This window comes from Leucopleurus acutus (genome assembly GCF_964270905.1).
Source record: "Leucopleurus acutus genome assembly, chromosome: 13".
Taxonomy (NCBI): domain Eukaryota; kingdom Metazoa; phylum Chordata; class Mammalia; order Artiodactyla; family Delphinidae; genus Leucopleurus; species Leucopleurus acutus.
This window is the reverse complement of record NC_139155.1, coordinates 65,785,910-65,808,504: the sequence shown is the minus strand read 5'-3', so window position 1 is coordinate 65,808,504 and position 22,595 is coordinate 65,785,910. Positions and strand designations below refer to the sequence as shown.

The window sequence follows — 22,595 nt, the reverse complement described above, 5'->3', positions numbered from 1 at the left end:
CCCCTTCCCCTCCTCTTCGGGGTCCACGGTGAAATTTGGGCAGATTTTCTTGTCTTTTCCCTCCTGTCTGGGGCTGGGGTCTCACTCTCTGGAACCTGTCACCTTCACCTTTCTAGGCTGTCCTTCACTCCCAAGCCTGTCGTTCTTCACAGAACCTGGTGGGCATGGTGGGGACGGGCTCAGTGACCCTCCTGCCACCCCTCGCTCTTCCCATCCTGAGCCTTCCCTCCAGGCCCTTCTTCTCTGGATGCTGGGATGTCAGCTCCCTCCTCAGGGAGCCGAGCCCCGGGGTCTGAGGAGAAGGGAGGGGCTGAGGCCCAAGGAATAGGGGTCTCAGGCTGGGGCACTGGGTCCAGGGATGTGGGAAGGACACTGGAAAGAGCATGGGTGTCATCCTGGGATCTTTCTGCTCAGGGACCCAAATGGGGGCTAGTGAGGGACCCCAGAGCCAGGGGCCTTGGAGAGTGGAGGAGGGAACAGTACACGGGGGAAGGGTAGATGAATGTCCCATTGAGAAGGTGGCCTCAGGGTGCTAGGTCCCCATCCTCCTCCCAGCAAGCAGGACACCCCAGGCTGCACAGATCTCAGGACACTCGGGCCTTAAGGGTCACCGCACCCAGTTACACACTGGACGTGAGCCCCTAGCTCAGACGCCCAGCGTGGGGACTCCTCATAGGGACAGGTGACAGGAACTGACCTGGCCAGGCAGACAGATGTCCCAGGACAGACAGATCCCCAGCGGGATTTCACAGGTCAGGGGACCCCTCAGAGCAGACACAAACCCAGGCTCAGAACACAACGTTCACCCACATGGAAACTCTCATTTGTGGGACTCCCTGGACCCCAGCCCTGGGGCTGACGCTCCCTCCACCCTGGCAGCCCTGGAGGGGTCTCTGTGGCAGCCCTAGAGGGTTGGGGGCTGCGAGGCTGGCGTCAGGGGGACTGTGGGCAACAACCCCCCCCCCTGAAAGGGAAGAGAACCTGAATGGGGGACAGACAGACGACCTGTATGAGGACACCGGACGAGAACCAGGGGAAGATCTCAGACAGACAGATGCCCAGGACAGACAGAGGAAAGAGGGGACCTCAGGGTGGACGCCAGGCAGCACCAGGGAGCAGAGGGTGGGATGTGGTTTATGGGACGTGGGAACATGAGGAAGAGATGGAGACTTGCCAGGGAGCCCCGAACTCCCAGGAGTCGGGCACTGAGGATCCCCTGACAGAAGGTGAGCGACCCCAGCCATGGCTGCCTGACCTCAGGGGAGCAAGGGCCCGCCTGGGATCCATGCACTGGACTTTGGGCACCTGTGCCCGCTTCTCCTGAGGTCAGGGGCTCCCGCGATGGACGCTGCCCCAGTGACCTCCCGTCTCTCCCTCACTTTGCAGGTCAGCCCAAGTCCCCGCCCTCAGTCACTCTGTTTGCGCCCTCCACTGAGGAGCTCAGCGCCAACAAGGCCACCCTGGTGTGTCTCATCAATGACTTCTACCCGGGCAGCGTGACGGTGGCCTGGAAGTCAGGCAGCACCACCATCACCAAGGGCGTGGAGACCAGCCAGGCCTCGAAACAGAGCAACAGCAAGTACGCGGCCAGCAGCTACCTGGCCCTGACGGCCAGCGAGTGGAAATCTTATGAGAAGGGAGTCAGCTGCCAGGTCACGCACGATGGGAAAACCGTGGAGAAGACAGTGTTGCCCTCTGAGTGCTCTTAGGTCCTGGTCCTCACATCCTCAGGGGACTGGAGCCACAGGACCCCTGGAGGGTCTACCCACCCACCCTGGTCCCCCCAGCCCTTCCTCCTGCACCCAATCAACTCTCAATAAAATGTCCTCATTGTCATTCAGAACTCGTGCTCTGCTCGTTTTTCTTTCTGCATTTGGTGTCCTGAACTCAACCATCCTCAAAGGGGACCAAAATCCTCTTATCCATCCGGAAATCAAGATAGAGGATGGGTCTTGGGGATTTCACGATTGATGGTTTCACTGTCACCCAGAGACCCTCCCATAGAACATTCGAGAACAGGGAATTGGGTCGCTGCAGGAATGGAAGTCTGTCCACCCTCCCTACCCTCTTCCATGTTTCCTCCTCCGTGTGGACCACCTCCACATCTGATTGTCCCAGTCACAGTGTTTGGTTGCCAGGGCCCCCAGGACAATACCTCAGCTCCCTTCCCTGGAATCCTCAGCGTCACATTCTGGATTGTGTAGCCCTCAGGAGTCCGTCGGTTCCGTAGATGATGACCCACCGATTCCACGTGTCCTTTTGCTCAAAACCCACCCTGGTAATTCCGCATGACCTCGTCCTAGAGTTCCCACCCCCCTCATGGCACCTCCTGCTCGCACCTCCCTAGGGAAACAGCCCTGTGCCCCTCCCCCAGGCATTCCGGTCACACTCTGCACAGGACCCACAGTCCCTGACCCTGGTCACTCATCCCACACTCCCTCTAGATAGTCCTCCTCCCACTTGTGTCAGGAGGGTCCCGGCTGCCTTCAAGGCTCCTGGGACGAGGCCAGCTCTGCTCTCACCAATCTCTCGGTGGCCAGCCCACCACCTGCCCACCACAAATGCCAGTGAAAACCATGTGAGTGGTCGATGGGGCCATGAGTCTAACGTCAAGTTTCGGTCTAGGACGGTGCCGTGGACTTGACTGTGTACTGATTCACCATCTTAGATCTGGAATGAGATCTCAGATCAGTGAGATTATTGCTGTAGGAGCTACACAGGACAGGGACCCGAGTGGTTAGAAAGGCAGACACACACACAGACACACACGCACATGCGCGCACACCGGCACACACCGAGTTACTGCAAACTTGGCCGTGTTGGACCTGCCTCTAGGGCACTGGAGCCTCCAGAATCCCTGTGGCCTCGCTCTGCAGAGAGCACAGCTCCATCCCCTCAGGGTGCTAAACAGGCTCCTCACCCTCCCACCATGACGCCCCCCACGCTACTGACCAGGGGACCCCACCTCCTCCAGGAAAGGAAGGTCCCTGGGATGTGATGTGACACCCAGATGTCTCTCCTTCACCTCCCATGCCTGGGGAAGGATGGAGCCCCGCTTCCCAGGGCTGAAGTTGCTGGTGGGGTGGGGTCCCCCCTCAGCCTCCCCGAGGACAGACCAGCCCCCATGACAAGGAGGGTGGCCCTGGGGCCTCTGTGCAGCTGCAGGTGGGCCTGGGCAGGGGGTGGAGGGGGTGTCAGGAGGGTTTATGTTCGAGGCTGTGTCACTGTGTTATCCGTTCGGCGGAGGGACCAAGCTGACCGTCCTGGGTGAGTCTCCCCCTTCCCCTCCTCTTCGGGGTCCACGGTGAAATTTGGGCAGATTTTCTTGTCTTTTCCCTCCTGTCTGGGGCTGGGGTCTCACTCTCTGGAACCTGTCACCTTCACCTTTCTAGGCTGTCCTTCACTCCCAAGCCTGTCGTTCTTCACAGAACCTGGTGGGCATGGTGGGGACGGGCTCAGTGACCCTCCTGCCACCCCTCGCTCTTCCCATCCTGAGCCTTCCCTCCAGGCCCTTCTTCTCTGGATGCTGGGATGTCAGCTCCCTCCTCAGGGAGCCGAGCCCCGGGGTCTGAGGAGAAGGGAGGGGCTGAGGCCCAAGGAATAGGGGTCTCAGGCTGGGGCACTGGGTCCAGGGATGTGGGAAGGACACTGGAAAGAGCTGGACAGAGCATGGGTGTCATCCTGGGATCTTTCTGCTCAGGGACCCAAATGGGGGCTAGTGAGGGACCCCAGAGCCAGGGGCCTTGGAGAGTGGAGGAGGGAACAGTACACGGGGGAAGGGTAGATGAATGTCCCATTGAGAAGGTGGCCTCAGGGTGCTAGGTCCCCATCCTCCTCCCAGCAAGCAGGACACCCCAGGCTGCACAGATCTCAGGACACTCGGGCCTTAAGGGTCACCGCACCCAGTTACACACTGGACGTGAGCCCCTAGCTCAGACGCCCAGCGTGGGGACTCCTCATAGGGACAGGTGACAGGAACTGACCTGGCCAGGCAGACAGATGTCCCAGGACAGACAGATCCCCAGCGGGATTTCACAGGTCAGGGGACCCCTCAGAGCAGACACAAACCCAGGCTCAGAACACAACGTTCACCCACATGGAAACTCTCATTTGTGGGACTCCCTGGACCCCAGCCCTGGGGCTGACGCTCCCTCCACCCTGGCAGCCCTGGAGGGGTCTCTGTGGCAGCCCTAGAGGGTTGGGGGCTGCGAGGCTGGCGTCAGGGGGACTGCGGGCAACAACCCCCCCCCCCGAAAGGGAAGAGAACCTGAATGGGGGACAGACAGACGACCTGTATGAGGACACCGGACGAGAACCAGGGGAAGATCTCAGACAGACAGATGCCCAGGACAGACAGAGGAAAGAGGGGACCTCAGGGTGGACGCCAGGCAGCACCAGGGAGCAGAGGGTGGGATGTGGTTTATGGGACGTGGGAACATGAGGAAGAGATGGAGACTTGCCAGGGAGCCCCGAACTCCCAGGAGTCGGGCACTGAGGATCCCCTGACAGAAGGTGAGCGACCCCAGCCATGGCTGCCTGACCTCAGGGGAGCAAGGGCCCGCCTGGGATACATGCACTGGACTTTGGGCACCTTTGCCTGCTTCTCCTGAGGTCAGGGGCTCCCGCGATGGACGCTGCCCCAGTGACCTCCCGTCTCTCCCTCACTTTGCAGGTCAGCCCAAGTCCCCGCCCTCAGTCACTCTGTTTGCGCCCTCCACTGAGGAGCTCAGCGCCAACAAGGCCACCCTGGTGTGTCTCATCAATGACTTCTACCCGGGCAGCGTGACGGTGGCCTGGAAGTCAGGCAGCACCACCATCACCAAGGGCGTGGAGACCAGCCAGGCCTCGAAACAGAGCAACAGCAAGTACGCGGCCAGCAGCTACCTGGCCCTGACGGCCAGCGAGTGGAAATCTTATGAGAAGGGGGTCAGCTGCCAGGTCACGCACGATGGGAAAACCGTGGAGAAGACAGTGTTGCCCTCCGAGTGCTCTTAGGTCCTGGTCCTCACATCCTCAGGGGACTGGAGCCACAGGACCCCTGGAGGGTCTACCCACCCACCCTGGTCCCCCCAGCCCTTCCTCCTGCACCCAATCAACTCTCAATAAAATGTCCTCATTGTCATTCAGAACTCGTGCTCTGCTCGTTTTTCTTTCTGCATTTGGTGTCCTGAACTCAACCATCCTCAAAGGGGACCAAAATCCTCTTATCCATCCGGAAATCAAGATAGAGGATGGGTCTTGGGGATTTCACGATTGATGGTTTCACTGTCACCCAGAGACCCTCCCATAGAACATTCGAGAACAGGGAATTGGGTCGCTGCAGGAATGGAAGTCTGTCCACCCTCCCTACCCTCTTCCATGTTTCCTCCTCCGTGTGGACCACCTCCACATCTGATTGTCCCAGTCACAGTGTTTGGTTGCCAGGGCCCCCAGGACAATACCTCAGCTCCCTTCCCTGGAATCCTCAGCGTCACATTCTGGATTGTGTAGCCCTCAGGAGTCCGTCGGTTCCGTAGATGATGACCCACCGATTCCACGTGTCCTTTTGCTCAAAACCCACCCTGGTAATTCCGCATGACCTCGTCCTAGAGTTCCCACCCCCCTCATGGCACCTCCTGCTCGCACCTCCCTAGGGAAACAGCCCTGTGCCCCTCCCCCAGGCATTCCGGTCACACTCTGCACAGGACCCACAGTCCCTGACCCTGGTCACTCATCCCACACTCCCTCTAGATAGTCCTCCTCCCACTTGTGTCAGGAGGGTCCCGGCTGCCTTCAAGGCTCCTGGGACGAGGCCAGCTCTGCTCTCACCAATCTCTCGGTGGCCAGCCCACCACCTGCCCACCACAAATGCCAGTGAAAACCATGTGAGTGGTCGATGGGGCCATGAGTCTAACGTCAAGTTTCGGTCTAGGACGGTGCCGTGGACTTGACTGTGTACTGATTCACCATCTTAGATCTGGAATGAGATCTCAGATCAGTGAGATTATTGCTGTAGGAGCTACACAGGACAGGGACCCGAGTGGTTAGAAAGGCAGACACACACACAGACACACACGCACATGCGCGCACACCGGCACACACCGAGTTACTGCAAACTTGGCCGTGTTGGACCTGCCTCTAGGGCACTGGAGCCTCCAGAATCCCTGTGGCCTCGCTCTGCAGAGAGCACAGCTCCATCCCCTCAGGGTGCTAAACAGGCTCCTCACCCTCCCACCATGACGCCCCCCACGCTACTGACCAGGGGACCCCACCTCCTCCAGGAAAGGAAGGTCCCTGGGATGTGATGTGACACCCAGATGTCTCTCCTTCACCTCCCATGCCTGGGGAAGGATGGAGCCCCGCTTCCCAGGGCTGAAGTTGCTGGTGGGGTGGGGTCCCCCCTCAGCCTCCCCGAGGACAGACCAGCCCCCATGACAAGGAGGGTGGCCCTGGGGCCTCTGTGCAGCTGCAGGTGGGCCTGGGCAGGGGGTGGAGGGGGTGTCAGGAGGGTTTATGTTCGAGGCTGTGTCACTGTGTTATCCGTTCGGCGGAGGGACCAAGCTGACCGTCCTGGGTGAGTCTCCCCCTTCCCCTCCTCTTCGGGGTCCACGGTGAAATTTGGGCAGATTTTCTTGTCTTTTCCCTCCTGTCTGGGGCTGGGGTCTCACTCTCTGGAACCTGTCACCTTCACCTTTCTAGGCTGTCCTTCACTCCCAAGCCTGTCGTTCTTCACAGAACCTGGTGGGCATGGTGGGGACGGGCTCAGTGACCCTCCTGCCACCCCTCGCTCTTCCCATCCTGAGCCTTCCCTCCAGGCCCTTCTTCTCTGGATGCTGGGATGTCAGCTCCCTCCTCAGGGAGCCGAGCCCCGGGGTCTGAGGAGAAGGGAGGGGCTGAGGCCCAAGGAATAGGGGTCTCAGGCTGGGGCACTGGGTCCAGGGATGTGGGAAGGACACTGGAAAGAGCTGGACAGAGCATGGGTGTCATCCTGGGATCTTTCTGCTCAGGGACCCAAATGGGGGCTAGTGAGGGACCCCAGAGCCAGGGGCCTTGGAGAGTGGAGGAGGGAACAGTACACGGGGGAAGGGTAGATGAATGTCCCATTGAGAAGGTGGCCTCAGGGTGCTAGGTCCCCATCCTCCTCCCAGCAAGCAGGACACCCCAGGCTGCACAGATCTCAGGACACTCGGGCCTTAAGGGTCACCGCACCCAGTTACACACTGGACGTGAGCCCCTAGCTCAGACGCCCAGCGTGGGGACTCCTCATAGGGACAGGTGACAGGAACTGACCTGGCCAGGCAGACAGATGTCCCAGGACAGACAGATCCCCAGCGGGATTTCACAGGTCAGGGGACCCCTCAGAGCAGACACAAACCCAGGCTCAGAACACAACGTTCACCCACATGGAAACTCTCATTTGTGGGACTCCCTGGACCCCAGCCCTGGGGCTGACGCTCCCTCCACCCTGGCAGCCCTGGAGGGGTCTCTGTGGCAGCCCTAGAGGGTTGGGGGCTGCGAGGCTGGCGTCAGGGGGACTGCGGGCAACAACCCCCCCCCCCGAAAGGGAAGAGAACCTGAATGGGGGACAGACAGACGACCTGTATGAGGACACCGGACGAGAACCAGGGGAAGATCTCAGACAGACAGATGCCCAGGACAGACAGAGGAAAGAGGGGACCTCAGGGTGGACGCCAGGCAGCACCAGGGAGCAGAGGGTGGGATGTGGTTTATGGGACGTGGGAACATGAGGAAGAGATGGAGACTTGCCAGGGAGCCCCGAACTCCCAGGAGTCGGGCACTGAGGATCCCCTGACAGAAGGTGAGCGACCCCAGCCATGGCTGCCTGACCTCAGGGGAGCAAGGGCCCGCCTGGGATACATGCACTGGACTTTGGGCACCTTTGCCTGCTTCTCCTGAGGTCAGGGGCTCCCGCGATGGACGCTGCCCCAGTGACCTCCCGTCTCTCCCTCACTTTGCAGGTCAGCCCAAGTCCCCGCCCTCAGTCACTCTGTTTGCGCCCTCCACTGAGGAGCTCAGCGCCAACAAGGCCACCCTGGTGTGTCTCATCAATGACTTCTACCCGGGCAGCGTGACGGTGGCCTGGAAGTCAGGCAGCACCACCATCACCAAGGGCGTGGAGACCAGCCAGGCCTCGAAACAGAGCAACAGCAAGTACGCGGCCAGCAGCTACCTGGCCCTGACGGCCAGCGAGTGGAAATCTTATGAGAAGGGGGTCAGCTGCCAGGTCACGCACGATGGGAAAACCGTGGAGAAGACAGTGTTGCCCTCCGAGTGCTCTTAGGTCCTGGTCCTCACATCCTCAGGGGACTGGAGCCACAGGACCCCTGGAGGGTCTACCCACCCACCCTGGTCCCCCCAGCCCTTCCTCCTGCACCCAATCAACTCTCAATAAAATGTCCTCATTGTCATTCAGAACTCGTGCTCTGCTCGTTTTTCTTTCTGCATTTGGTGTCCTGAACTCAACCATCCTCAAAGGGGACCAAAATCCTCTTATCCATCCGGAAATCAAGATAGAGGATGGGTCTTGGGGATTTCACGATTGATGGTTTCACTGTCACCCAGAGACCCTCCCATAGAACATTCGAGAACAGGGAATTGGGTCGCTGCAGGAATGGAAGTCTGTCCACCCTCCCTACCCTCTTCCATGTTTCCTCCTCCGTGTGGACCACCTCCACATCTGATTGTCCCAGTCACAGTGTTTGGTTGCCAGGGCCCCCAGGACAATACCTCAGCTCCCTTCCCTGGAATCCTCAGCGTCACATTCTGGATTGTGTAGCCCTCAGGAGTCCGTCGGTTCCGTAGATGATGACCCACCGATTCCACGTGTCCTTTTGCTCAAAACCCACCCTGGTAATTCCGCATGGCCTCGTCCTAGAGTTCCCACCCCCCTCATGGCACCTCCTGCTCGCACCTCCCTAGGGAAACAGCCCTGTGCCCCTCCCCCAGGCATTCCGGTCACACTCTGCACAGGACCCACAGTCCCTGACCCTGGTCACTCATCCCACACTCCCTCTAGATAGTCCTCCTCCCACTTGTGTCAGGAGGGTCCCGGCTGCCTTCAAGGCTCCTGGGACGAGGCCAGCTCTGCTCTCACCAATCTCTCGGTGGCCAGCCCACCACCTACCCACCACAAATGCCAGTGAAAACCATGTGAGTGGTCGATGGGGCCATGAGTCTAACGTCAAGTTTCAGTCTAGGACGGTGCCGTGGACTTGACTGTGTACTGATTCACCATCTTAGATCTGGAATGAGATCTCAGATCAGTGAGATTATTGCTGTAGGAGCTACACAGGACAGGGACCCGAGTGGTTAGAAAGGCAGACACACACACAGACACACACGCACATGCGCGCACACCGGCACACACCGAGTTACTGCAAACTTGGCCGTGTTGGACCTGCCTCTAGGGCACTGGAGCCTCCAGAATCCCTGTGGCCTCGCTCTGCAGAGAGCACAGCTCCATCCCCTCAGGGTGCTAAACAGGCTCCTCACCCTCCCACCATGACGCCCCCCACGCTACTGACCAGGGGACCCCACCTCCTCCAGGAAAGGAAGGTCCCTGGGATGTGATGTGACACCCAGATGTCTCTCCTTCACCTCCCATGCCTGGGGAAGGATGGAGCCCCGCTTCCCAGGGCTGAAGTTGCTGGTGGGGTGGGGTCCCCCCTCAGCCTCCCCGAGGACAGACCAGCCCCCATGACAAGGAGGGTGGCCCTGGGGCCTCTGTGCAGCTGCAGGTGGGCCTGGGCAGGGGGTGGAGGGGGTGTCAGGAGGGTTTATGTTCGAGGCTGTGTCACTGTGTTATCCGTTCGGCGGAGGGACCAAGCTGACCGTCCTGGGTGAGTCTCCCCCTTCCCCTCCTCTTCGGGGTCCACGGTGAAATTTGGGCAGATTTTCTTGTCTTTTCCCTCCTGTCTGGGGCTGGGGTCTCACTCTCTGGAACCTGTCACCTTCACCTTTCTAGGCTGTCCTTCACTCCCAAGCCTGTCGTTCTTCACAGAACCTGGTGGGCATGGTGGGGACGGGCTCAGTGACCCTCCTGCCACCCCTCGCTCTTCCCATCCTGAGCCTTCCCTCCAGGCCCTTCTTCTCTGGATGCTGGGATGTCAGCTCCCTCCTCAGGGAGCCGAGCCCCGGGGTCTGAGGAGAAGGGAGGGGCTGAGGCCCAAGGAATAGGGGTCTCAGGCTGGGGCACTGGGTCCAGGGATGTGGGAAGGACACTGGAAAGAGCATGGGTGTCATCCTGGGATCTTTCTGCTCAGGGACCCAAATGGGGGCTAGTGAGGGACCCCAGAGCCAGGGGCCTTGGAGAGTGGAGGAGGGAACAGTACACGGGGGAAGGGTAGATGAATGTCCCATTGAGAAGGTGGCCTCAGGGTGCTAGGTCCCCATCCTCCTCCCAGCAAGCAGGACACCCCAGGCTGCACAGATCTCAGGACACTCGGGCCTTAAGGGTCACCGCACCCAGTTACACACTGGACGTGAGCCCCTAGCTCAGACGCCCAGCGTGGGGACTCCTCATAGGGACAGGTGACAGGAACTGACCTGGCCAGGCAGACAGATGTCCCAGGACAGACAGATCCCCAGCGGGATTTCACAGGTCAGGGGACCCCTCAGAGCAGACACAAACCCAGGCTCAGAACACAACGTTCACCCACATGGAAACTCTCATTTGTGGGACTCCCTGGACCCCAGCCCTGGGGCTGACGCTCCCTCCACCCTGGCAGCCCTGGAGGGGTCTCTGTGGCAGCCCTAGAGGGTTGGGGGCTGCGAGGCTGGCGTCAGGGGGACTGTGGGCAACAACCCCCCCCCCTGAAAGGGAAGAGAACCTGAATGGGGGACAGACAGACGACCTGTATGAGGACACCGGACGAGAACCAGGGGAAGATCTCAGACAGACAGATGCCCAGGACAGACAGAGGAAAGAGGGGACCTCAGGGTGGACGCCAGGCAGCACCAGGGAGCAGAGGGTGGGATGTGGTTTATGGGACGTGGGAACATGAGGAAGAGATGGAGACTTGCCAGGGAGCCCCGAACTCCCAGGAGTCGGGCACTGAGGATCCCCTGACAGAAGGTGAGCGACCCCAGCCATGGCTGCCTGACCTCAGGGGAGCAAGGGCCCGCCTGGGATACATGCACTGGACTTTGGGCACCTGTGCCCGCTTCTCCTGAGGTCAGGGGCTCCCGCGATGGACGCTGCCCCAGTGACCTCCCGTCTCTCCCTCACTTTGCAGGTCAGCCCAAGTCCCCGCCCTCAGTCACTCTGTTTGCGCCCTCCACTGAGGAGCTCAGCGCCAACAAGGCCACCCTGGTGTGTCTCATCAATGACTTCTACCCGGGCAGCGTGACGGTGGCCTGGAAGTCAGGCAGCACCACCATCACCAAGGGCGTGGAGACCAGCCAGGCCTCGAAACAGAGCAACAGCAAGTACGCGGCCAGCAGCTACCTGGCCCTGACGGCCAGCGAGTGGAAATCTTATGAGAAGGGAGTCAGCTGCCAGGTCACGCACGATGGGAAAACCGTGGAGAAGACAGTGTTGCCCTCTGAGTGCTCTTAGGTCCTGGTCCTCACATCCTCAGGGGACTGGAGCCACAGGACCCCTGGAGGGTCTACCCACCCACCCTGGTCCCCCCAGCCCTTCCTCCTGCACCCAATCAACTCTCAATAAAATGTCCTCATTGTCATTCAGAACTCGTGCTCTGCTCGTTTTTCTTTCTGCATTTGGTGTCCTGAACTCAACCATCCTCAAAGGGGACCAAAATCCTCTTATCCATCCGGAAATCAAGATAGAGGATGGGTCTTGGGGATTTCACGATTGATGGTTTCACTGTCACCCAGAGACCCTCCCATAGAACATTCGAGAACAGGGAATTGGGTCGCTGCAGGAATGGAAGTCTGTCCACCCTCCCTACCCTCTTCCATGTTTCCTCCTCCGTGTGGACCACCTCCACATCTGATTGTCCCAGTCACAGTGTTTGGTTGCCAGGGCCCCCAGGACAATACCTCAGCTCCCTTCCCTGGAATCCTCAGCGTCACATTCTGGATTGTGTAGCCCTCAGGAGTCCGTCGGTTCCGTAGATGATGACCCACCGATTCCACGTGTCCTTTTGCTCAAAACCCACCCTGGTAATTCCGCATGACCTCGTCCTAGAGTTCCCACCCCCCTCATGGCACCTCCTGCTCGCACCTCCCTAGGGAAACAGCCCTGTGCCCCTCCCCCAGGCATTCCGGTCACACTCTGCACAGGACCCACAGTCCCTGACCCTGGTCACTCATCCCACACTCCCTCTAGATAGTCCTCCTCCCACTTGTGTCAGGAGGGTCCCGGCTGCCTTCAAGGCTCCTGGGACGAGGCCAGCTCTGCTCTCACCAATCTCTCGGTGGCCAGCCCACCACCTGCCCACCACAAATGCCAGTGAAAACCATGTGAGTGGTCGATGGGGCCATGAGTCTAACGTCAAGTTTCGGTCTAGGACGGTGCCGTGGACTTGACTGTGTACTGATTCACCATCTTAGATCTGGAATGAGATCTCAGATCAGTGAGATTATTGCTGTAGGAGCTACACAGGACAGGGACCCGAGTGGTTAGAAAGGCAGACACACACACAGACACACACGCACATGCGCGCACACCGGCACACACCGAGTTACTGCAAACTTGGCCGTGTTGGACCTGCCTCTAGGGCACTGGAGCCTCCAGAATCCCTGTGGCCTCGCTCTGCAGAGAGCACAGCTCCATCCCCTCAGGGTGCTAAACAGGCTCCTCACCCTCCCACCATGACGCCCCCCACGCTACTGACCAGGGGACCCCACCTCCTCCAGGAAAGGAAGGTCCCTGGGATGTGATGTGACACCCAGATGTCTCTCCTTCACCTCCCATGCCTGGGGAAGGATGGAGCCCCGCTTCCCAGGGCTGAAGTTGCTGGTGGGGTGGGGTCCCCCCTCAGGCTCCCCGAGGACAGACCAGCCCCCATGACAAGGAGGGTGGCCCTGGGGCCTCTGTGCAGCTGCAGGTGGGCCTGGGCAGGGGGTGGAGGGGGTGTCAGGAGGGTTTATGTTCGAGGCTGTGTCACTGTGTTATCCGTTCGGCGGAGGGACCAAGCTGACCGTCCTGGGTGAGTCTCCCCCTTCCCCTCCTCTTCGGGGTCCACGGTGAAATTTGGGCAGATTTTCTTGTCTTTTCCCTCCTGTCTGGGGCTGGGGTCTCACTCTCTGGAACCTGTCACCTTCACCTTTCTAGGCTGTCCTTCACTCCCAAGCCTGTCGTTCTTCACAGAACCTGGTGGGCATGGTGGGGACGGGCTCAGTGACCCTCCTGCCACCCCTCGCTCTTCCCATCCTGAGCCTTCCCTCCAGGCCCTTCTTCTCTGGATGCTGGGATGTCAGCTCCCTCCTCAGGGAGCCGAGCCCCGGGGTCTGAGGAGAAGGGAGGGGCTGAGGCCCAAGGAATAGGGGTCTCAGGCTGGGGCACTGGGTCCAGGGATGTGGGAAGGACACTGGAAAGAGCTGGACAGAGCATGGGTGTCATCCTGGGATCTTTCTGCTCAGGGACCCAAATGGGGGCTAGTGAGGGACCCCAGAGCCAGGGGCCTTGGAGAGTGGAGGAGGGAACAGTACACGGGGGAAGGGTAGATGAATGTCCCATTGAGAAGGTGGCCTCAGGGTGCTAGGTCCCCATCCTCCTCCCAGCAAGCAGGACACCCCAGGCTGCACAGATCTCAGGACACTCGGGCCTTAAGGGTCACCGCACCCAGTTACACACTGGACGTGAGCCCCTAGCTCAGACGCCCAGCGTGGGGACTCCTCATAGGGACAGGTGACAGGAACTGACCTGGCCAGGCAGACAGATGTCCCAGGACAGACAGATCCCCAGCGGGATTTCACAGGTCAGGGGACCCCTCAGAGCAGACACAAACCCAGGCTCAGAACACAACGTTCACCCACATGGAAACTCTCATTTGTGGGACTCCCTGGACCCCAGCCCTGGGGCTGACGCTCCCTCCACCCTGGCAGCCCTGGAGGGGTCTCTGTGGCAGCCCTAGAGGGTTGGGGGCTGCGAGGCTGGCGTCAGGGGGACTGCGGGCAACAACCCCCCCCCCCGAAAGGGAAGAGAACCTGAATGGGGGACAGACAGACGACCTGTATGAGGACACCGGACGAGAACCAGGGGAAGATCTCAGACAGACAGATGCCCAGGACAGACAGAGGAAAGAGGGGACCTCAGGGTGGACGCCAGGCAGCACCAGGGAGCAGAGGGTGGGATGTGGTTTATGGGACGTGGGAACATGAGGAAGAGATGGAGACTTGCCAGGGAGCCCCGAACTCCCAGGAGTCGGGCACTGAGGATCCCCTGACAGAAGGTGAGCGACCCCAGCCATGGCTGCCTGACCTCAGGGGAGCAAGGGCCCGCCTGGGATACATGCACTGGACTTTGGGCACCTTTGCCTGCTTCTCCTGAGGTCAGGGGCTCCCGCGATGGACGCTGCCCCAGTGACCTCCCGTCTCTCCCTCACTTTGCAGGTCAGCCCAAGTCCCCGCCCTCAGTCACTCTGTTTGCGCCCTCCACTGAGGAGCTCAGCGCCAACAAGGCCACCCTGGTGTGTCTCATCAATGACTTCTACCCGGGCAGCGTGACGGTGGCCTGGAAGTCAGGCAGCACCACCATCACCAAGGGCGTGGAGACCAGCCAGGCCTCGAAACAGAGCAACAGCAAGTACGCGGCCAGCAGCTACCTGGCCCTGACGGCCAGCGAGTGGAAATCTTATGAGAAGGGGGTCAGCTGCCAGGTCACGCACGATGGGAAAACCGTGGAGAAGACAGTGTTGCCCTCCGAGTGCTCTTAGGTCCTGGTCCTCACATCCTCAGGGGACTGGAGCCACAGGACCCCTGGAGGGTCTACCCACCCACCCTGGTCCCCCCAGCCCTTCCTCCTGCACCCAATCAACTCTCAATAAAATGTCCTCATTGTCATTCAGAACTCGTGCTCTGCTCGTTTTTCTTTCTGCATTTGGTGTCCTGAACTCAACCATCCTCAAAGGGGACCAAAATCCTCTTATCCATCCGGAAATCAAGATAGAGGATGGGTCTTGGGGATTTCACGATTGATGGTTTCACTGTCACCCAGAGACCCTCCCATAGAACATTCGAGAACAGGGAATTGGGTCGCTGCAGGAATGGAAGTCTGTCCACCCTCCCTACCCTCTTCCATGTTTCCTCCTCCGTGTGGACCACCTCCACATCTGATTGTCCCAGTCACAGTGTTTGGTTGCCAGGGCCCCCAGGACAATACCTCAGCTCCCTTCCCTGGAATCCTCAGCGTCACATTCTGGATTGTGTAGCCCTCAGGAGTCCGTCGGTTCCGTAGATGATGACCCACCGATTCCACGTGTCCTTTTGCTCAAAACCCACCCTGGTAATTCCGCATGACCTCGTCCTAGAGTTCCCACCCCCCTCATGGCACCTCCTGCTCGCACCTCCCTAGGGAAACAGCCCTGTGCCCCTCCCCCAGGCATTCCGGTCACACTCTGCACAGGACCCACAGTCCCTGACCCTGGTCACTCATCCCACACTCCCTCTAGATAGTCCTCCTCCCACTTGTGTCAGGAGGGTCCCGGCTGCCTTCAAGGCTCCTGGGACGAGGCCAGCTCTGCTCTCACCAATCTCTCGGTGGCCAGCCCACCACCTACCCACCACAAATGCCAGTGAAAACCATGTGAGTGGTCGATGGGGCCATGAGTCTAACGTCAAGTTTCAGTCTAGGACGGTGCCGTGGACTTGACTGTGTACTGATTCACCATCTTAGATCTGGAATGAGATCTCAGATCAGTGAGATTATTGCTGTAGGAGCTACACAGGACAGGGACCCGAGTGGTTAGAAAGGCAGACACACACACAGACACACACGCACATGCGCGCACACCGGCACACACCGAGTTACTGCAAACTTGGCCGTGTTGGACCTGCCTCTAGGGCACTGGAGCCTCCAGAATCCCTGTGGCCTCGCTCTGCAGAGAGCACAGCTCCATCCCCTCAGGGTGCTAAACAGGCTCCTCACCCTCCCACCATGACGCCCCCCACGCTACTGACCAGGGGACCCCACCTCCTCCAGGAAAGGAAGGTCCCTGGGATGTGATGTGACACCCAGATGTCTCTCCTTCACCTCCCATGCCTGGGGAAGGATGGAGCCCCGCTTCCCAGGGCTGAAGTTGCTGGTGGGGTGGGGTCCCCCCTCAGCCTCCCCGAGGACAGACCAGCCCCCATGACAAGGAGGGTGGCCCTGGGGCCTCTGTGCAGCTGCAGGTGGGCCTGGGCAGGGGGTGGAGGGGGTGTCAGGAGGGTTTATGTTCGAGGCTGTGTCACTGTGTTATCCGTTCGGCGGAGGGACCAAGCTGACCGTCCTGGGTGAGTCTCCCCCTTCCCCTCCTCTTCGGGGTCCACGGTGAAATTTGGGCAGATTTTCTTGTCTTTTCCCTCCTGTCTGGGGCTGGGGTCTCACTCTCTGGAACCTGTCACCTTCACCTTTCTAGGCTGTCCTTCACTCCCAAGCCTGTCGTTCTTCACAGAACCTGGTGGGCATGGTGGGGACGGGCTCAGTGACCCTCCTGCCACCCCTCGCTCTTCCCATCCTGAGCCTTCCCTCCAGGCCCTTCTTCTCTGGATGCTGGGATGTCAGCTCCCTCCTCAGGGAGCCGAGCCCCGGGGTCTGAGGAGAAGGGAGGGGCTGAGGCCCAAGGAATAGGGGTCTCAGGCTGGGGCACTGGGTCCAGGGATGTGGGAAGGACACTGGAAAGAGCATGGGTGTCATCCTGGGATCTTTCTGCTCAGGGACCCAAATGGGGGCTAGTGAGGGACCCCAGAGCCAGGGGCCTTGGAGAGTGGAGGAGGGAACAGTACACGGGGGAAGGGTAGATGAATGTCCCATTGAGAAGGTGGCCTCAGGGTGCTAGGTCCCCATCCTCCTCCCAGCAAGCAGGACACCCCAGGCTGCACAGATCTCAGGACACTCGGGCCTTAAGGGTCACCGCACCCAGTTACACACTGGACGTGAGCCCCTAGCTCAGACGCCCAGCGTGGGGACTCCTCATAGGGACAGGTGACAGGAACTGACCTGGCCAGGCAGACAGATGTCCCAGGACAGACAGATCCCCAGCGGGATTTCACAGGTCAGGGGACCCCTCAGAGCAGACACAAACCCAGGCTCAGAACACAACGTTCACCCACATGGAAACTCTCATTTGTGGGACTCCCTGGACCCCAGCCCTGGGGCTGACGCTCCCTCCACCCTGGCAGCCCTGGAGGGGTCTCTGTGGCAGCCCTAGAGGGTTGGGGGCTGCGAGGCTGGCGTCAGGGGGACTGTGGGCAACAACCCCCCCCCCTGAAAGGGAAGAGAACCTGAATGGGGGACAGACAGACGACCTGTATGAGGACACCGGACGAGAACCAGGGGAAGATCTCAGACAGACAGATGCCCAGGACAGACAGAGGAAAGAGGGGACCTCAGGGTGGACGCCAGGCAGCACCAGGGAGCAGAGGGTGGGATGTGGTTTATGGGACGTGGGAACATGAGGAAGAGATGGAGACTTGCCAGGGAGCCCCGAACTCCCAGGAGTCGGGCACTGAGGATCCCCTGACAGAAGGTGAGCGACCCCAGCCATGGCTGCCTGACCTCAGGGGAGCAAGGGCCCGCCTGGGATACATGCACTGGACTTTGGGCACCTGTGCCCGCTTCTCCTGAGGTCAGGGGCTCCCGCGATGGACGCTGCCCCAGTGACCTCCCGTCTCTCCCTCACTTTGCAGGTCAGCCCAAGTCCCCGCCCTCAGTCACTCTGTTTGCGCCCTCCACTGAGGAGCTCAGCGCCAACAAGGCCACCCTGGTGTGTCTCATCAATGACTTCTACCCGGGCAGCGTGACGGTGGCCTGGAAGTCAGGCAGCACCACCATCACCAAGGGCGTGGAGACCAGCCAGGCCTCGAAACAGAGCAACAGCAAGTACGCGGCCAGCAGCTACCTGGCCCTGACGGCCAGCGAGTGGAAATCTTATGAGAAGGGAGTCAGCTGCCAGGTCACGCACGATGGGAAAACCGTGGAGAAGACAGTGTTGCCCTCTGAGTGCTCTTAGGTCCTGGTCCTCACATCCTCAGGGGACTGGAGCCACAGGACCCCTGGAGGGTCTACCCACCCACCCTGGTCCCCCCAGCCCTTCCTCCTGCACCCAATCAACTCTCAATAAAATGTCCTCATTGTCATTCAGAACTCGTGCTCTGCTCGTTTTTCTTTCTGCATTTGGTGTCCTGAACTCAACCATCCTCAAAGGGGACCAAAATCCTCTTATCCATCCGGAAATCAAGATAGAGGATGGGTCTTGGGGATTTCACGATTGATGGTTTCACTGTCACCCAGAGACCCTCCCATAGAACATTCGAGAACAGGGAATTGGGTCGCTGCAGGAATGGAAGTCTGTCCACCCTCCCTACCCTCTTCCATGTTTCCTCCTCCGTGTGGACCACCTCCACATCTGATTGTCCCAGTCACAGTGTTTGGTTGCCAGGGCCCCCAGGACAATACCTCAGCTCCCTTCCCTGGAATCCTCAGCGTCACATTCTGGATTGTGTAGCCCTCAGGAGTCCGTCGGTTCCGTAGATGATGACCCACCGATTCCACGTGTCCTTTTGCTCAAAACCCACCCTGGTAATTCCGCATGACCTCGTCCTAGAGTTCCCACCCCCCTCATGGCACCTCCTGCTCGCACCTCCCTAGGGAAACAGCCCTGTGCCCCTCCCCCAGGCATTCCGGTCACACTCTGCACAGGACCCACAGTCCCTGACCCTGGTCACTCATCCCACACTCCCTCTAGATAGTCCTCCTCCCACTTGTGTCAGGAGGGTCCCGGCTGCCTTCAAGGCTCCTGGGACGAGGCCAGCTCTGCTCTCACCAATCTCTCGGTGGCCAGCCCACCACCTGCCCACCACAAATGCCAGTGAAAACCATGTGAGTGGTCGATGGGGCCATGAGTCTAACGTCAAGTTTCGGTCTAGGACGGTGCCGTGGACTTGACTGTGTACTGATTCACCATCTTAGATCTGGAATGAGATCTCAGATCAGTGAGATTATTGCTGTAGGAGCTACACAGGACAGGGACCCGAGTGGTTAGAAAGGCAGACACACACACAGACACACACGCACATGCGCGCACACCGGCACACACCGAGTTACTGCAAACTTGGCCGTGTTGGACCTGCCTCTAGGGCACTGGAGCCTCCAGAATCCCTGTGGCCTCGCTCTGCAGAGAGCACAGCTCCATCCCCTCAGGGTGCTAAACAGGCTCCTCACCCTCCCACCATGACGCCCCCCACGCTACTGACCAGGGGACCCCACCTCCTCCAGGAAAGGAAGGTCCCTGGGATGTGATGTGACACCCAGATGTCTCTCCTTCACCTCCCATGCCTGGGGAAGGATGGAGCCCCGCTTCCCAGGGCTGAAGTTGCTGGTGGGGTGGGGTCCCCCCTCAGCCTCCCCGAGGACAGACCAGCCCCCATGACAAGGAGGGTGGCCCTGGGGCCTCTGTGCAGCTGCAGGTGGGCCTGGGCAGGGGGTGGAGGGGGTGTCAGGAGGGTTTATGTTCGAGGCTGTGTCACTGTGTTATCCGTTCGGCGGAGGGACCAAGCTGACCGTCCTGGGTGAGTCTCCCCCTTCCCCTCCTCTTCGGGGTCCACGGTGAAATTTGGGCAGATTTTCTTGTCTTTTCCCTCCTGTCTGGGGCTGGGGTCTCACTCTCTGGAACCTGTCACCTTCACCTTTCTAGGCTGTCCTTCACTCCCAAGCCTGTCGTTCTTCACAGAACCTGGTGGGCATGGTGGGGACGGGCTCAGTGACCCTCCTGCCACCCCTCGCTCTTCCCATCCTGAGCCTTCCCTCCAGGCCCTTCTTCTCTGGATGCTGGGATGTCAGCTCCCTCCTCAGGGAGCCGAGCCCCGGGGTCTGAGGAGAAGGGAGGGGCTGAGGCCCAAGGAATAGGGGTCTCAGGCTGGGGCACTGGGTCCAGGGATGTGGGAAGGACACTGGAAAGAGCTGGACAGAGCATGGGTGTCATCCTGGGATCTTTCTGCTCAGGGACCCAAATGGGGGCTAGTGAGGGACCCCAGAGCCAGGGGCCTTGGAGAGTGGAGGAGGGAACAGTACACGGGGGAAGGGTAGATGAATGTCCCATTGAGAAGGTGGCCTCAGGGTGCTAGGTCCCCATCCTCCTCCCAGCAAGCAGGACACCCCAGGCTGCACAGATCTCAGGACACTCGGGCCTTAAGGGTCACCGCACCCAGTTACACACTGGACGTGAGCCCCTAGCTCAGACGCCCAGCGTGGGGACTCCTCATAGGGACAGGTGACAGGAACTGACCTGGCCAGGCAGACAGATGTCCCAGGACAGACAGATCCCCAGCGGGATTTCACAGGTCAGGGGACCCCTCAGAGCAGACACAAACCCAGGCTCAGAACACAACGTTCACCCACATGGAAACTCTCATTTGTGGGACTCCCTGGACCCCAGCCCTGGGGCTGACGCTCCCTCCACCCTGGCAGCCCTGGAGGGGTCTCTGTGGCAGCCCTAGAGGGTTGGGGGCTGCGAGGCTGGCGTCAGGGGGACTGCGGGCAACAACCCCCCCCCCCGAAAGGGAAGAGAACCTGAATGGGGGACAGACAGACGACCTGTATGAGGACACCGGACGAGAACCAGGGGAAGATCTCAGACAGACAGATGCCCAGGACAGACAGAGGAAAGAGGGGACCTCAGGGTGGACGCCAGGCAGCACCAGGGAGCAGAGGGTGGGATGTGGTTTATGGGACGTGGGAACATGAGGAAGAGATGGAGACTTGCCAGGGAGCCCCGAACTCCCAGGAGTCGGGCACTGAGGATCCCCTGACAGAAGGTGAGCGACCCCAGCCATGGCTGCCTGACCTCAGGGGAGCAAGGGCCCGCCTGGGATACATGCACTGGACTTTGGGCACCTTTGCCTGCTTCTCCTGAGGTCAGGGGCTCCCGCGATGGACGCTGCCCCAGTGACCTCCCGTCTCTCCCTCACTTTGCAGGTCAGCCCAAGTCCCCGCCCTCAGTCACTCTGTTTGCGCCCTCCACTGAGGAGCTCAGCGCCAACAAGGCCACCCTGGTGTGTCTCATCAATGACTTCTACCCGGGCAGCGTGACGGTGGCCTGGAAGTCAGGCAGCACCACCATCACCAAGGGCGTGGAGACCAGCCAGGCCTCGAAACAGAGCAACAGCAAGTACGCGGCCAGCAGCTACCTGGCCCTGACGGCCAGCGAGTGGAAATCTTATGAGAAGGGGGTCAGCTGCCAGGTCACGCACGATGGGAAAACCGTGGAGAAGACAGTGTTGCCCTCCGAGTGCTCTTAGGTCCTGGTCCTCACATCCTCAGGGGACTGGAGCCACAGGACCCCTGGAGGGTCTACCCACCCACCCTGGTCCCCCCAGCCCTTCCTCCTGCACCCAATCAACTCTCAATAAAATGTCCTCATTGTCATTCAGAACTCGTGCTCTGCTCGTTTTTCTTTCTGCATTTGGTGTCCTGAACTCAACCATCCTCAAAGGGGACCAAAATCCTCTTATCCATCCGGAAATCAAGATAGAGGATGGGTCTTGGGGATTTCACGATTGATGGTTTCACTGTCACCCAGAGACCCTCCCATAGAACATTCGAGAACAGGGAATTGGGTCGCTGCAGGAATGGAAGTCTGTCCACCCTCCCTACCCTCTTCCATGTTTCCTCCTCCGTGTGGACCACCTCCACATCTGATTGTCCCAGTCACAGTGTTTGGTTGCCAGGGCCCCCAGGACAATACCTCAGCTCCCTTCCCTGGAATCCTCAGCGTCACATTCTGGATTGTGTAGCCCTCAGGAGTCCGTCGGTTCCGTAGATGATGACCCACCGATTCCACGTGTCCTTTTGCTCAAAACCCACCCTGGTAATTCCGCATGGCCTCGTCCTAGAGTTCCCACCCCCCTCATGGCACCTCCTGCTCGCACCTCCCTAGGGAAACAGCCCTGTGCCCCTCCCCCAGGCATTCCGGTCACACTCTGCACAGGACCCACAGTCCCTGACCCTGGTCACTCATCCCACACTCCCTCTAGATAGTCCTCCTCCCACTTGTGTCAGGAGGGTCCCGGCTGCCTTCAAGGCTCCTGGGACGAGGCCAGCTCTGCTCTCACCAATCTCTCGGTGGCCAGCCCACCACCTACCCACCACAAATGCCAGTGAAAACCATGTGAGTGGTCGATGGGGCCATGAGTCTAACGTCAAGTTTCAGTCTAGGACGGTGCCGTGGACTTGACTGTGTACTGATTCACCATCTTAGATCTGGAATGAGATCTCAGATCAGTGAGATTATTGCTGTAGGAGCTACACAGGACAGGGACCCGAGTGGTTAGAAAGGCAGACACACACACAGACACACACGCACATGCGCGCACACCGGCACACACCGAGTTACTGCAAACTTGGCCGTGTTGGACCTGCCTCTAGGGCACTGGAGCCTCCAGAATCCCTGTGGCCTCGCTCTGCAGAGAGCACAGCTCCATCCCCTCAG

General features: G+C 59.8%; 8 gene segments (V, D, J or C); all 8 read left to right on the top strand.

Moving 5' to 3' along the window:
- The window catches only part of LOC309970609 (Ig lambda chain C region-like), a 2,842-nt gene extending 1,133 nt beyond the window's left edge, over positions 1-1,709 (top strand). The window contains exon 2 of the C gene segment in view: positions 1,387-1,709.
- Positions 1-22,595, top strand: part of LOC309970980 (Ig lambda chain C region-like) — a 52,203-nt gene that overhangs the window by 14,275 nt on the left and 15,333 nt on the right.
- On the top strand, positions 3,207-5,129 carry LOC309970608 (Ig lambda chain C region-like). The segment is given in 2 exons: positions 3,207-3,267; positions 4,673-5,129.
- LOC309970607 (Ig lambda chain C region-like) lies at positions 6,493-8,415 on the top strand. The segment is given in 2 exons: positions 6,493-6,553; positions 7,959-8,415.
- Positions 9,779-11,557, top strand: LOC309970606 (Ig lambda chain C region-like). The segment is given in 2 exons: positions 9,779-9,839; positions 11,235-11,557.
- On the top strand, positions 13,055-14,977 carry LOC309970605 (Ig lambda chain C region-like). The segment is given in 2 exons: positions 13,055-13,115; positions 14,521-14,977.
- LOC309970604 (Ig lambda chain C region-like) lies at positions 16,341-18,119 on the top strand. The segment is given in 2 exons: positions 16,341-16,401; positions 17,797-18,119.
- LOC309970603 (Ig lambda chain C region-like) lies at positions 19,617-21,539 on the top strand. The segment is given in 2 exons: positions 19,617-19,677; positions 21,083-21,539.